Source organism: Coffea arabica, chromosome 9e, assembly GCF_036785885.1.
Source record: "Coffea arabica cultivar ET-39 chromosome 9e, Coffea Arabica ET-39 HiFi, whole genome shotgun sequence".
Classification (NCBI taxonomy): Eukaryota; Viridiplantae; Streptophyta; class Magnoliopsida; order Gentianales; family Rubiaceae; genus Coffea; species Coffea arabica.
The window spans coordinates 29,598,935-29,613,171 of NC_092327.1; the positions used below are offsets into that span (position 1 = coordinate 29,598,935).

Genomic DNA, 14,237 nt, shown 5'->3' on the forward strand with positions numbered 1-14,237 from the left:
AAGGAAAAAAATTAAAAGAATTAAAAATCAATAAAAGTTTGAAATAAGTAACACATATTTTTAAATATGTGTTCCACATTAATTAAACTCTTTTCTATAAAACATAAAATCACGACTTCTACAAATGAATCTTGTAAATAAACTATAATTTCTCATATTTGTAATGGAATTTTGTTCAATGAAATTACTTATCTAGCTCTAAAAATATTATTTTATAGTATGTGTATAAAAATAAATAAATATATATATATATGCGGAGCAGGTTGGGCATCTACGGGTTTTTAATTATTTGACCCTAACCCGCCCCACATTTAAGCGGGTACCCGACCCTCTTTTGATTTGATCAAATAATACAAATCGGATATCTTATAATTTTCAGATTGGATCAGATATGGCGGATTTTCTGGTTAGCATATAATTTTGCTCACCCCTAGTTAAACGTAAGATTGGATGGTCGCTGTTAGTATTGTTAGACAACTCTATCCAGATATTTACTAATGTGAAGATTTTTTCTTTCATTTCCCTCACATTGTGAATAGTGGTTTTAGGGTCCTTGAATCTTTCAGTAATGAAATCTTTTATCTCGTGAGATTGTGAGAGAAAATACAGTAAATGGATTTTAAGAGGCATATGGTAAGTGAGTTTGAAGCCAAGGAAAGGATTTCAATTTCATCTATACTTATGCATAATGTTTGTTTAAGGTCAATCGGAGTGAGTTAGTAATTTTCATGATTACCTATTAAAGAGCATGATTTCACTTATCCATTATTTTTCGTTACTAAAACTCATTGCTGTAAAATTATCAAAAACCCTAAGTTTTTTTCAAACTTATTGTGATAAAGGCAGAATTGTAGTTTTGGTTCCTAATGTTTGGTCTTTGTGCCAAACTGGTCCCTAATGTTTCGGTCAAAATAAATCTAATCCCCAAAATTTGTGATTTTAGGCAGATTTAGGATAACTAATAGAAATAGAACAATGACTAATGGTCAACATTAAATTGCCATTAGTCAATAATTTTGACTTTGCACATTTGGTCCTCAATGTTTTGATTTAAATCATTATCTTTTCTTAATTTTTAAATAGTGATATTATTTTAACATGAATTGAGATGCAACTTAGAATGAAACAGCATTAAATGGCTAATAATCATTCTACCTACACTTTTTTCTTTTTCTTTTTATTTCATTTATTCATACTAATAATATATCATATGTTTCTTTTCTTTTGCATTGTTAGCCACAAATAATTAATTGATAATGAGTTTTAGTATTTTTATATCTAATGATAATTAAAAACTTAATTAAATATCCCTTTAAAACATAAAGAATATATACTTTTTGTGAATTAAGTTGATACTTTTTGTGGCATTTTAATAGGTTATCAATTGAATTTGAAATGAAACTGGCATTTCATACACCTTATGTGGACCACTAAATGATTATCAAGGTACATAGATATTAAAATAAATGCCTTAAAACTACATTATTGGAATGTTAGTTTTTTAATTGGCAAGTGACGGGATTTTTATATCAATGCAAGTTTAAATCCGATTTTACACCTGTTGGACTACAAGTATACAGGTCAAAATTGTAATACAAGGTGTGTATCGGGTCGATCCCACTATGAGCAAATTAACCAATTACTAGGTCCTCATTTCTCTATTATTTAGACTATTGAATGAATTTGAGCAAAGAAATGTAATAAAAATGTCTACAAATCTGATCTGCAATTCTATTTTAACAAATGTTAAATTCAAATGGAGAAATTTAACTTAAGAAAGACTCTAGGGATGTAGATTCCACTTATGGTATAAACAACACAAATGAATGAATTTACCTCTTGTTATTATTCTTGTTTAACCAGAGATTCATTTCCAAAATTACCAAGTCTCATTCTCATGATGAATTGGCCTAAAATAGTTCAGTTTCCCTATTTTCATGGTAAAATACTAGTTCTACTATGTTTTCTTTCATGAAATGCTAAGTAATCCACTTAAATATATCTCTATTTTCATGAACATACAACTTAAGCTCTACTCATGTGTTTTCATTGTTACTACAAATTCTCATTGAACAATAACAACTATAAACATGCTATTGGTGATCAATCAATAACAAGTAATCACAGCTACACAAGTAGACAAGTTAATACAAAATATAACAAGTGTAAATCACATTCAATCAGTATTATTTAGCCATAAGTTTCATCTACTCCCTAGATTAAGAAGTTTAGCTACTCATGAATGATTTAACGATCAAACTCACAAGTTTATTAATGTAAAACATCATAAAGTACAAGTACAAGAAAAATAAAAGAAAGCTTAGCCAATTGATGGTAAATCCCTCCAATTTCTGCTATGTTCTTGAACAAAATGATTTCAAGTGAAAACTCCAAATGTTTCTCCAAGAACTCCTAGCTAGAGAGAAACTAGTTACAAGAAGGAAAACTAGCTACGTAAGGTGCTTCTTGCTTCTTCCTTGTGTCTCTGCATAATAGGTGGTAGAAAGTCCTTTTCTCTCCCTTCATAATTTCCGCCACTCAGATTTTGTAAGAGAAGTCAAAGATATGATGTTTCCTTTTGTCTACAACTCATTTGGTCTTCTCTTTTGTTGCAAAAGCATGTGCCACCGATTTCTGTCTCTCAAAATAGCTGGAAAAGTTGTGAGAAAGGTAAAGAAAAACGGCTGTGCCACTTGCTAAAGAGAGAGACAGATCTGAGCCTCGGATCCGAGGGTTGAAGATGGATCCGAGCTCGGATCTTCATGATCCGAGGACTTCCTATGATGGATCCTAGGTCGGATCGTTTGACCTCGGATACACTCCTCCAGAAGTACAGACGAGGGCTTGAATCTCTCTTTGATCTCACGGATCCGAGCTTGGATCCGTGCCATTGAATTTCCAGTTTTTTCACTTCTTTCCTTTTTTCTTCATTTTTGCTCATAGTTTCTCTTGTACTCTATTCTCAGGTCGATGCTTACAATTCCTTCATCTCGTGCATGAATTCCATATATCCATATCCTTCATATTTTCACAAAATTAACACATTAATCCACTTATTTATCAAGTTTTGAACAATTAAACAATATTTAATCAATTATCACCAAAAGAGTTCAAATATGGCTTGAATCTTCTCAAAACATACCAAAAGTTCATTCCAAATTTATACAAAATGCTTGTTAAATATTCACTTATCAAATTCCCCCACACTTGAATCATTGCTTGTCCTCAAGCAATTTCACACATAAATTACCACAATGATTCAAGAGATAAAACAATATATATACTTTTATCAAATTTAATTCCTCAAAATCTAGAAATTACTTATTATGCCATTTCTCAGATTACACTAAATACTCATAATATTCAATTAAAGAAAAATAATTATGCCTTAAATTCAACAAATTCAACTCCATCCCTCATTTTATCCTAGTTCCACAAATAAGTAAATCACACAGTCAATTCTATGGCCTTCCTCATCCTATGATCATCAAACTTTAACAATTGAGAGGGATTTATTCAACTTTATTTTACTTAAATTGTGAAAACGTCTTTTTACGCAGAAATCGACACTTTTAACTGAAGATTCCCGGTTACTCAACATTTCACTTATTCAAATTGCTAAGCATACTCTAACATATAATTTCTTTTCCCTCTAACATAATTCAAGGAAGAATTTGGCCTTGTCTTGACTATATCAATCACTTACTTATAAAATTAAGTAAAAATGAGAAATATCATTAATCATGCAAAATTCTAAGCATAATTTCTCTTATTTAACTGAATATACTTTCTAAAATGTAAAAATCCTAATTGCATAATAATTCATTCCAAGCAAAATGAGGACTAAATCTTCCCAAAATATATATATCATTTTATCCGGTGAAAAAATTAGGTACTTAAAATTGAACATTTTGGCCATTAATTTGAAATATTTGGAAAATATTTTAGAAAAAATTTTGACAGAGTTTCCCCATAAAAATGGACAAAACTCCCTGCCAACAACCTCAATTTCACGAAAATTATCCTCGTGACAATATTTCCAAATCTACTTCCAACATTTTTAAGCCATAAACAACACCAATCATGCACTTCAAGACACAATTACCCATAAGATAAAGTAATACCTCCCCCACACTTAAAATCTACAATGTCCTCATTGTAGAGGAAGGTAAAATAAACTGAAACTTCCCTCAAATAGGTGGTGATGCAATTTGAAGCCCTTAATCCTCATGATCATCCCAATTTTGGCCAAAGTGAAACAAAAGGTACGAAGAAACATAAGTAGCACAAGATGACCCAAAAATAAAAGAAAAATAAAATCTAAAAAGTTTATCTTAACAGAAGAAAAGAAAAATAAAGAAATAAAAGATCCAATCCGCTAAGGAGCGTCATGGCTGCTCGGAACGAGGGTCTACTGCTTCCTCAGCTCCATGAGGACCATGTGATGTACCAATATGGTCCTCCTCCTGCTGAGGCATCGGAGTAGGTGATCGACGGATATGGAAATGATCCTCGATCGCACGAAGACGGCGATCATGTCTGTCAAGTCGCTCTGTCATCATCCGCTTCGTCTGGTCAATGCGTTCGACGACTCGTGTCTCCATACAGTAAATGGCATTGAGGAGTTCTTGCCACTTGGAGTGCGGCGGAGGAGGTGGTCGCGGAACAGGAGGAGGAAGAGTCTGCTGTGCCTCCGTCTCTTGAGCTTCCGCTTGTGGTTCAGTGTGAGGTGGAGATTGAGCGGAAGTCGATGCCAAGTGTGAGGTGGAGATTGAGCGGAAATCGATGCCCCTCCAGTGTCCCGAATCAGAGCAGCTCCGAAATCCGTAGGGATACTCAAAGATTTGAGTATCGAGGCACTGACCTCCTCGGCGGACCTAGTGACAATGGTCCGCTCGGTTCCAAGAGGAACCTTGAGCTTCTCAAAAAGAAGGGAGAGAAGGCGAGGGAACCCAAAGCTGGTTTCGCCGGCCCTCATTCGAGTGGTGGTCCGCATGTAGCTGCTGATGATGCTGGGTAGTTGAATACCAGTTAGCTGCCCACCCAAACCATGCATCATCTTATCTAGGAAGTATAGGTCACTATTGCGGAGCTCCCGTTTTCCACTTTTTTTTGGTACCACGTTGAGAGCGAAGAGATAGAATATCAAGTGGTACCTAGGCTCGAAGGAGTTGGCATATACGGTGAGATTCTTCGAACTTCATCGCTCATGGTATTGACCCTTTAAGCGTGCTACCGCTTCTTCCACCTGCCAAGGGTCACGTGCCTTGAACTCTTTGATCAACTTGACATAAATTCCTTCGTCTTTGAGTTTGACGAAGTTTCTCAGTGTATCCCGATGAGAGCCACTCTTTTGCCTCGAACCCACGAGACGATGAGGTTGCCACTGTGGCTCTGTTTGTTTTCTACATTGGCGTAGAACTCCCGGACCAGATTGGGATAGTAATGCTTCGGCAAATTTAGTATAGTCTCCCATCCAAGTCGTTTGAATGCCGTGGAGATCTTATAGTGGTCATCCACCTCTGGTGCCAAATGTTTTTCAACAATGATCTCCTTGTCTAAACCAGCCTTATACCACTATTGATTCTCAAGGGAGGTGAATCGTGTGGTATCATAATCTGGAAGTGGCTCCTCGCGGCTAGTAGACGCGGTCTTACGTCGTGAGCGTGGAGATGACTCAGGTGAAAGGGATTCCTCCACTGGTGACTCCTCAGGTGAAGGAATTCGTTCCTCACTCAAAGAGGGGGAAGGAGTGCGAATAATAGCCCTTCTTGTGCGAACTATGGTGCCTATATCCAAACAAAAAGAAATATTCATTAAAAACAATATAAACTTACTCACACATGTTAAATAGGAATTTAAGAAAATTTCGACAGAGTTTTCCCTTATAAAAGGAAGAAACTCCCTGCCAACAATCAATAATTTTAAGCAAATAATGTTCCTAACACTTCTCAAATCCAATTCCCACATTTAGAAAGAATATTACCAATAAGGAAATCATGTCATGCATAATAAGTCCAAACACTTGAGAATTATAGCCATTTACAAGAATAAACATCTCAAACACTTGAGAATATCTCCAATCCAATTCTTGTAAAGCTACATTTTCATATGCATTGCCAAAATATCCTTAATTTACACAATTGTCAACATCTAGCAGTTTTCTCAAAGAAATACATAACACTCAATTTGCATACACATGAGTTCCAATTCATCCAAACAAATGCAAATTATCTCAACAAGATAAGAGATTTCAAGCAAAAGCGGTTCAATGTGCTTAATTTAATTATAAACACACTCTTTTACCCAATGAAATTTGCTCTAATGATAGCATATCATTTTCAATTGGTACAACAGTGATTTATACTCCCTAGAACAAGTTCATATATTGAATGAAAATAAAAATTCACAAGTCTAAAGAACCAAATTGCTTAAGCCCAATTATTGAGAAAAGAAAAAAGAAAAAATATCACTAAATCCGCAATTCTCTCAATACTAAGCATAAAAATAGTTGTAACAACTTATTTTAGCACAATGTAACACAATTGTATCAAGAAATTTTAACAAATAAGCAATTACTGGAACATGCCCAAAAACTCAAAAAAAAAAATTTAAATTGAGAATTATAAAATCTCAAGAAGTTGCAAATTGTTATCTCAAATGTGTAGGAGGATGCTAGAGGATGGAAATGATGAACAAAATGAAACAAAACAGCCCAAATTAACCCCCAAATTGAAGAAATTTAGTTCGACCGAAATTCCTTATTTGAAGATCAAACACCTTTCTGATGATGTTTTGATGCGAAAAAGATTGGGATTTTTTATCACAAGAGTGTTTGGGATGTTTTTGTTGTGAAAAATTGGAAGTTTTATGGATGAAATGGAAGATTGGAGGAAGGGATTAGGGTTTCGGTGAGAAGAGGGAAAAAGAAAGCTGGAAAATGAGGAACCAAGGCAGCGGTTCTGCTATATCCGCGAACCGATCCGAGCTCGGATCGGTTCTAGAAGCCCTCGGATCCGACAGGGCTCGGATCCGTCACTCCAGAAGTTCAGCCGATCCCTCGGATCCAACTAGGTTTTGTTGGATCCGAGCTCGGATCCCCTATTTTCGATTTTTGAGTTTCAAAGGATCCGAGGTCGGATCCGTCTGGGTTTTTCAGATCCGAGCTCGGATCTGTCTTTTTCTGCACTAATTGCAGAAACTGCAATTTTTCAAATTTTTTCTCCCTTTTTCGGCCAATTCCAAAACACACTTTGGACAAACTTTTTATCAATTCTAACCTCCCACGCACATGTAATATACCATAATCACAATATCCAACCTTTCAAAACAAATCAAACACATCTACATTGCAAATCGAGAGGTAAGGTTCTTTGATCATTTTTGAACTTTTACACCAAAATGGCACTTTTGGGCATTAAATGCACATCAAATGAGTCCATGAGCATTTATAAACATGTTATCACCAAAACTTACTTGAATATACTGAAAATGCAACATTGTATATATGCATGGGAATTCTAAACACTTAAAGCACAATTCGGTAAGAAAATCTCCCTTTTTACACTTGTTCTTCAAATGCACCTCTAAGATGGATGTTAAGACTCCGGTACCTCCTATAAATAAGTGAAATATATCTAATTAGTCAATTAAATCACGCCAAAATGTAAGAAATACATAAAAACACAACTACAATATTATTATTGGGTTGCCTCCCAACAAACGCTTTTGTTTATAGTCGTTGGCTCGACTCTCCTACAGCTTTTTTAATTCTCCATTGCGTTTCCTAAGGAGTAAATTACTCCTTTAGGAACCTTTTTTCCAGCCAAATAGAGCTTCAATCTTTGACCATTTACTTTGAATGGGGCACCATTTTCTCCTTTTATTTCCACTGCTCCATAAGGAAACATGCGAACCACTTCAAATGGCCCGGACCATCGAGACTTAAGTTTTCCAGGGAATAATTTAAGCCTTGAGTTAAACAATGACACCTTTTGCCCTTCTTCAAAATGTTTAGGAAGAATGTGTTTATCATGCCAAAATTTCACTTTTTTTTTGTAAATTTTGGCATTCTCATACGAAGTTAACCGCGATTCCTTTAATTCGCTTAACTCGAGCATTCTCTTTTCACCTGCAGATTTAAAATCAAAATTAATAGTCTTAATTGCCCAATAAACTCTATGTTCTATTTCTACAGGTAAATGACACGCTTTCCCATAAACAAGTTTATATGGAGACATTCCCAACGGCGTTTTAAATGTCGTTCTATATGCCCATAAAGTATTTTCAAGCTTGTTTGACCAATCCTTTCTCGATCAGTTGACCGTTTTCTCCAAAATGATTTTAATTTTCAGGTTAGCCAACTCCGCTTGACCATTGCCTTGAGGATGATAGAGGAGCGACTTTTTATGCCTGCATCCATATTTAAGCAACAAAGTGTCAATAATTTATTACAAAAATGCTTACCTTCGTCACTTATTACTGCCTTTGGAACTCCAAACCTGCAAAATATATTCCGTTTAAGGAACTTAAGCACAACTTTAGCATCATTAGTTTGTGAAGGAATAGCCTCCATCCATTTAGAGATATAATCAACTGCTAAAAGGATGTACTTATTATTATATGAGCTAGGAAATGGTCCCATAAAATCAATGCCCCAAACGTCAAATAACTCAACTTCTAAATATGTAGTCAAAAGCATTTCATTCTTTCTTGAGATATTGCCGGTTCTTTGGCATTGATCACAACTTTTAACCCAATTTCTCGCATCTCGGTACATAGTAGGCCAAAAAATCCAAAGTGCCATATCTTTGCTACGGTTTTAGTTGTACTAAAATGACCTCCCGTTTCAAGTGTATGACAATGCATTAGAATACTATGTACCTCATCTTCCGGAACACATCTTCTAATTATTCCATCTGCACAATGTTTGTAAAAGAAAGGTTCCTCCCAAAAGTAATGTTTAGCATCATTTAAGAACTTTTTCCTTTGATGAGAATTCAAATCACTTGGTATCACTCCACTAACTACAAAGTTAACTAGATCAGCATACCATGGTGACTTATAAATTGCCATTACAAACTCATCTGAAAATTCTTCTTTAATGGATGAATGGTCTTCTTGAGGCATGTTTTCCAGTCTAGAAAGATGATCAGCAACTAAGTTCTCAGATCCTTTTTTATCTTTGATCTCCAAATCAAATTCCTGCAATAATAAAATCCACCGAATTAGTCGAGATTTTGCATCTTTCTTATTTAACAAATATTTGAGTGCTACATGATCGGTATAAATGATAATTTTAGATCCTACTAAGTACGATCTAAATTTTTTCAATGCAAATATCACTGCTAGCAACTCCTTCTCTGTTGTTGCATAGTTAATTTGGGTTTCATTTAACATTTTACTTGCATAATAAATGACATGAAGTCGTTTATCATATTTTTGCCCAAGAACAGCCCCGACTGCAAAATCACTTGCATCACACATTAATTCGAATTGCAAGCTCCAATCCGGTGATGCTATTATGGGTGCGGAGACAAGTTCCTTCTTCAACCTATTAAAAGCAAGTAAACACCCATCATTAAAGTGAAAATAAACATCTTTTGCAAGTAATTCACATAAAGGTTTAGCAATTTTAGAGAAATCCTTAATAAACCGTCGATAAAATCTCACATGTCCAAGGAAACTCCGAATGCTTGTTACATTGGTAGGTGGAGGCATTCTCTCAATAACCTCTATCTTGGTTTGATCTATTTCAATACCTTCTGAAAAAATTTTGTGGCTTAACACAATACCCTCACATACCATGAAGTGACATTTTTTCCAATTGAATACAAGGTTTGTTTCTTCACATCTCTGCAAAATTAGATCTAAATTGTTAAGACAATGATCATAAGTAGATCCAAATACAGAAAAATCATCCATAAAGATTTTCATAATTTTCTCATTAAAATCAGAGAAAATTGCCATCATGCATCGTTGGAAGGTGGCCGGTGCATTGCACAATCCAAAAGACATCCTTCGAAATGCAAAAGTGCCGTAAGGACAAGTGAATGTAGTTTTCTCTTGATCTTCCGGTGCAATGACTATTTGATTGTATCCTAAAAAATCATCCAAGAAATAATAAAATTCATATCCGGCCAATCTGTCTACCATTTGATCAAAAAAAGAAAGAGGGAAATGATCATTTCTAGTAGCTGCATTCAATTTTCTATAATCAATACAGACTCGCCACCTAACCACAACTCTAGAGGGAATCATTTCATCATTTTTACCATATACTATGGTTATCCCCCCTTTCTTTGGCACTACATGTATAGGGGAAATCCAAACATTATCAGAAATTGAAAAAATTATACCCGCATCCAGCCATTTAAGGATTTCTACTCTTACCACTTCTTTCATATTTGGATTTAACCTTCTTTGAGTCTCAACCACTGGTTTAGAATTTTCTTCCAACAAAATCCTGTGCATACAAATAGTTGGACTAATTCCTTTGATATCAGAAATTGTCCATCCTATAGCCTTTAAATGCTTCCTCAAAATACGTAAGAGTTTGCTTAGTTGTTCCTCATCTAATGCAGAATTTACAATCACCGACAATGTCTCTTTTTCTCCAAGAAATGCATATTTGAGGTGTTTAGACAGCGGTTTAAGCTCAAGCTGTGGTGCTTGCTCACATGATGGTGGAGATAGCCCTTTGTTCAGTCCTAACTCTTCATATGCATTTCTCCTTTTATAAGGAACCTGTGCCTGCAAAAATTCAGTCATTTCTTCAACTTGTTCCTCTTGTAAACCTATACCATTAAGACAAAGTTCAAGAGAATTGTCATCAAAATTAACTTGACTCATTTCTAATGCCAATTCATCACATATGTCAACCGAATAAACATAGTCAGTAAAAGAGGGATATTTCTCCACTTTACTCAAATCAAATTCCACTTCCTTTTCACCGATTTGGAATTTAAACTTATCTCGTTTGACATCTATTATTGTACCTGCAGTGGCAAAAAATGGTCTACCAAGTATAATAGGTACATTGACATCTTCCTCCATATCTAAAATAACAAAATCAACAGGAATAATGAATTTCTGCACTTTAATGAGCACATTCTCTAATATGCCCATTGAATGTCTAATAGACCTATCAGCCAATTGCAAGGAGATGTTAGTACGCTTTAACTCTTTCAATCCCAATTACCTAGCCACAGTTAAAGGGATCAATGAAACACTTGCACCAAGGTCACAAAGTGCTTTAGAGAATTCTATATTACCAATAGTGCAAGGAACTGTGAAATTCCCTGGATCTTTCAACTTTGGTGGTAATTTATTTTGGATGATGGCACTACATTCTTCCGTTAATGCAATTGTCTCGCTATCTACTAACTTCCTTTTCTTAGTCATTATCTCCTTAAGAAACTTTGCGTATGAAGGAATCTGCAATATAGCATCAACAAAAGGAATGTTAATATGTAATTATTTGAAAATGTTGACAAACTTCTCAAATTCTTTATCATTTCTTGAAAGCTTCAATCTTTGAGGGAATGGCACTGGTGGAGGAATTAGTGTCGTATCTCCCATTTGTGGTTTATTTTCTTCCACCTTTTCTTTCCCTTCAATTGTCTTGTTATCATCTCCCAAATTGCTCAACTGCTTGTTTTATCTTCTCTCAAGTTTTCTCTCATGTTCAACTATAGGTGGCTCACCTACCTCCTTACTACTACGGAGGGTTATAGTCTTCACATGCTCCCTTGGGTTCACCTCAGTCTTACTAGGTAAATCCCCTTGGTTGCAATTGTTTACCGTATTTGCTATTTGCCCCAATTGGACTTCAACATTCCTGTATATATTGGTGAGTTGGTCCATCCTTCCTTCAATTCTTTCAAACCGTTGAATAGTGGCACTAGCTAACTTTTCAATTTTATCATTTGATGCATTTGCCAATTTTTCAATTGCCAATTCCCAAACTGGTTTGGACTCCTGAAGTGGTTGTTTCGGTTGAAAATCCGGTGGATTAACTGATCTTTATTGGTTCCCTTGATCCTTCCATCCAAAATTCGGGTGATTACGCCATCCTGGATTGTAGGTATTAGAATATGGATAGTTTTGGGGTGGACGGTTGTAATTGTTGAGATATTGAACCTGTTCGCTGCTAGAACACATAAAATCATCATGATCTCTGCCGCAAGTAGTACAACATGCAACAACTACTCCTTGATTAGAACTAGAACCAACTTGCGTATTAAGCATCTTAATCACATTATCTATCTTTGCACTTAACATATTCAAGGTATCTATTTCAAGTATACCTGCGGTTCTCCTTGTATTATCTCGTTCGTTTGCCCATTAGTAGTTGTTAGCAGCCATTTCTTCAATCAATTGTTGAGCTTCCTCAACTGTCTTTTCCATCAAAGCTCCTCCTGCTGCAGCATCTACATGCGTCTTTGTTGGATAGGTGAAACTATTGTAAAATGTTTGGACTACTAGCCAATCTGGTAGACCATGATGAGGACATCTTCGTTGCAATTCCCGATAGCGCTCCCAAGTTTCGTACAATGTCTCTCCTTCTTGTTGAGAGAAACTAGTTATATCCAATCTGAGTTTAGCAGTTTTTTCAGGTGGAAAGAATTTATTAAGAAAAGCCTTAACTAATTCAGCCCAAGTGGTAAAAGTGTTTGGAGGATGAGATTGTAGCCAAACCTTAGCCTTGTCCCTTAGTGAAAATGGAAACAATCGAAGTTTAATTGCATCATCACTAACACCATTAAACTTAATTGTATCACAAATTTCAAGAAATGTTGACAAGTGAGAATTTGGATCATCGGTAGCATTACCTCCATATTGAGATTGTTGTACCATTTGAATAAGTGATGGTTTAATCTCAAAATTATTGGCATTTACCGTTGGCCTTACAATGCTAATTTGAGAACCTTGTGTTTCCGGTAAAGCAAAATCTCGTAGAATTCGCCTATTTGGTTCATTTTCCGCCATTTCTTTCTTGAATGGTAATTCTATCAAGATTTCCTCTATCGCCTGCCAAACCTCTTGTTCCTCTTGATGTGATGTATTTCTTCTTTGTCTCCTTAGTATCCTCTCAATTTCAGGATCGAAAAGTGTAACTTTTCGATTTGATCGGTGCATACACTACAGATAAAAACAAGAGAAATTTTGCAGTTTTTATTATTAAAATTAACTATAAACAAATTGAATAAAAATAATGGAAATATCTAAATTAATAGAGATGATTAGACCCTAATATTGCCGCTCCCCGGCAATGGCGCCAAAAACTTGATGGAATTTTTATATCAATGCAAGTTTAAATTCGATTTTACACTCGTTGGACTGCAAGTATACAGGTCGAAATTGTAATACAAGGTGTGTATCGGGTCGATCCCACAAGGAGCAAATTAACCAATTACTAGGTCTTCATTTTCTCTATTATTTAGACTATTGAATGAATTTGAGCAAAGAAATGTAATACAAATGTCTACAAATCTGATCTGCAATTCTATTTTAACAAATGCTAAATTCAAATGGAGAAATTTCACTTAAGAAAGACTCTAGGGATGTAGATTCCACTTATGGCATAAACAACACAAATGAATGGATTTACCTCTTGTTATTGTTCTTGTTTAACCAGAATTCATTTCCAAAATTACCAAGTCTCATTCTCATGATGAAATGGCTTAAAGTAGTTCAGTTTTCCCTATTTTCAGGGTGAACTACTAGTTCTACTCTGTTTTCTTTCATGAAATGCTAAATAATCCACTTAAGTGTATCTCTATTTTCATGAACATACAACTTAAACTCTACTCATGTGTTTCCATTGTTACTACCAATTCTCATTGAATAATAACAACTATAAACATGCTATTGGTGATCAATTAATAACAAGTAATCACAGCTACACAAGTAGACAAGTTAATACAAAATATAACAAGTGTAAATCACATTTAATCAGTATTATTTAGCCATAAGTTTCATCTACTCTCTAGATTAAGAAGTTTAGCTACTCATGAATGATTTAACAATCAAACTCACAAGTTTATTAATGCAAAACATCATAAAGTACAAGTACAAGAAAATTAAAAGAAAGCTTAGCCAATTGATGGTGAAGCCCTCCAATTTCTGCTATGTTCTTGTACAAAATGATTTCAAGTGAAAACTCCAAATGCTTCTCCAAGAACTCCTAGCTAGAGAGAAACTAGTTACAAGAAGGAAAACTAGCTACGTAAGGT

At 35.0% G+C, this 14,237-nt stretch overlaps 1 non-coding gene across 1 annotated transcript; it reads left to right on the forward strand.

Moving 5' to 3' along the window:
* Positions 1-12,496: 12,496 nt before the first annotated feature.
* Positions 12,497-12,603, forward strand: LOC140014909 (small nucleolar RNA R71). Its single transcript, XR_011821656.1, has one exon. It is a non-coding gene; the product is annotated as a small nucleolar RNA R71 (small nucleolar RNA).
* The last annotated feature ends 1,634 nt before the right edge of the window (positions 12,604-14,237 follow it).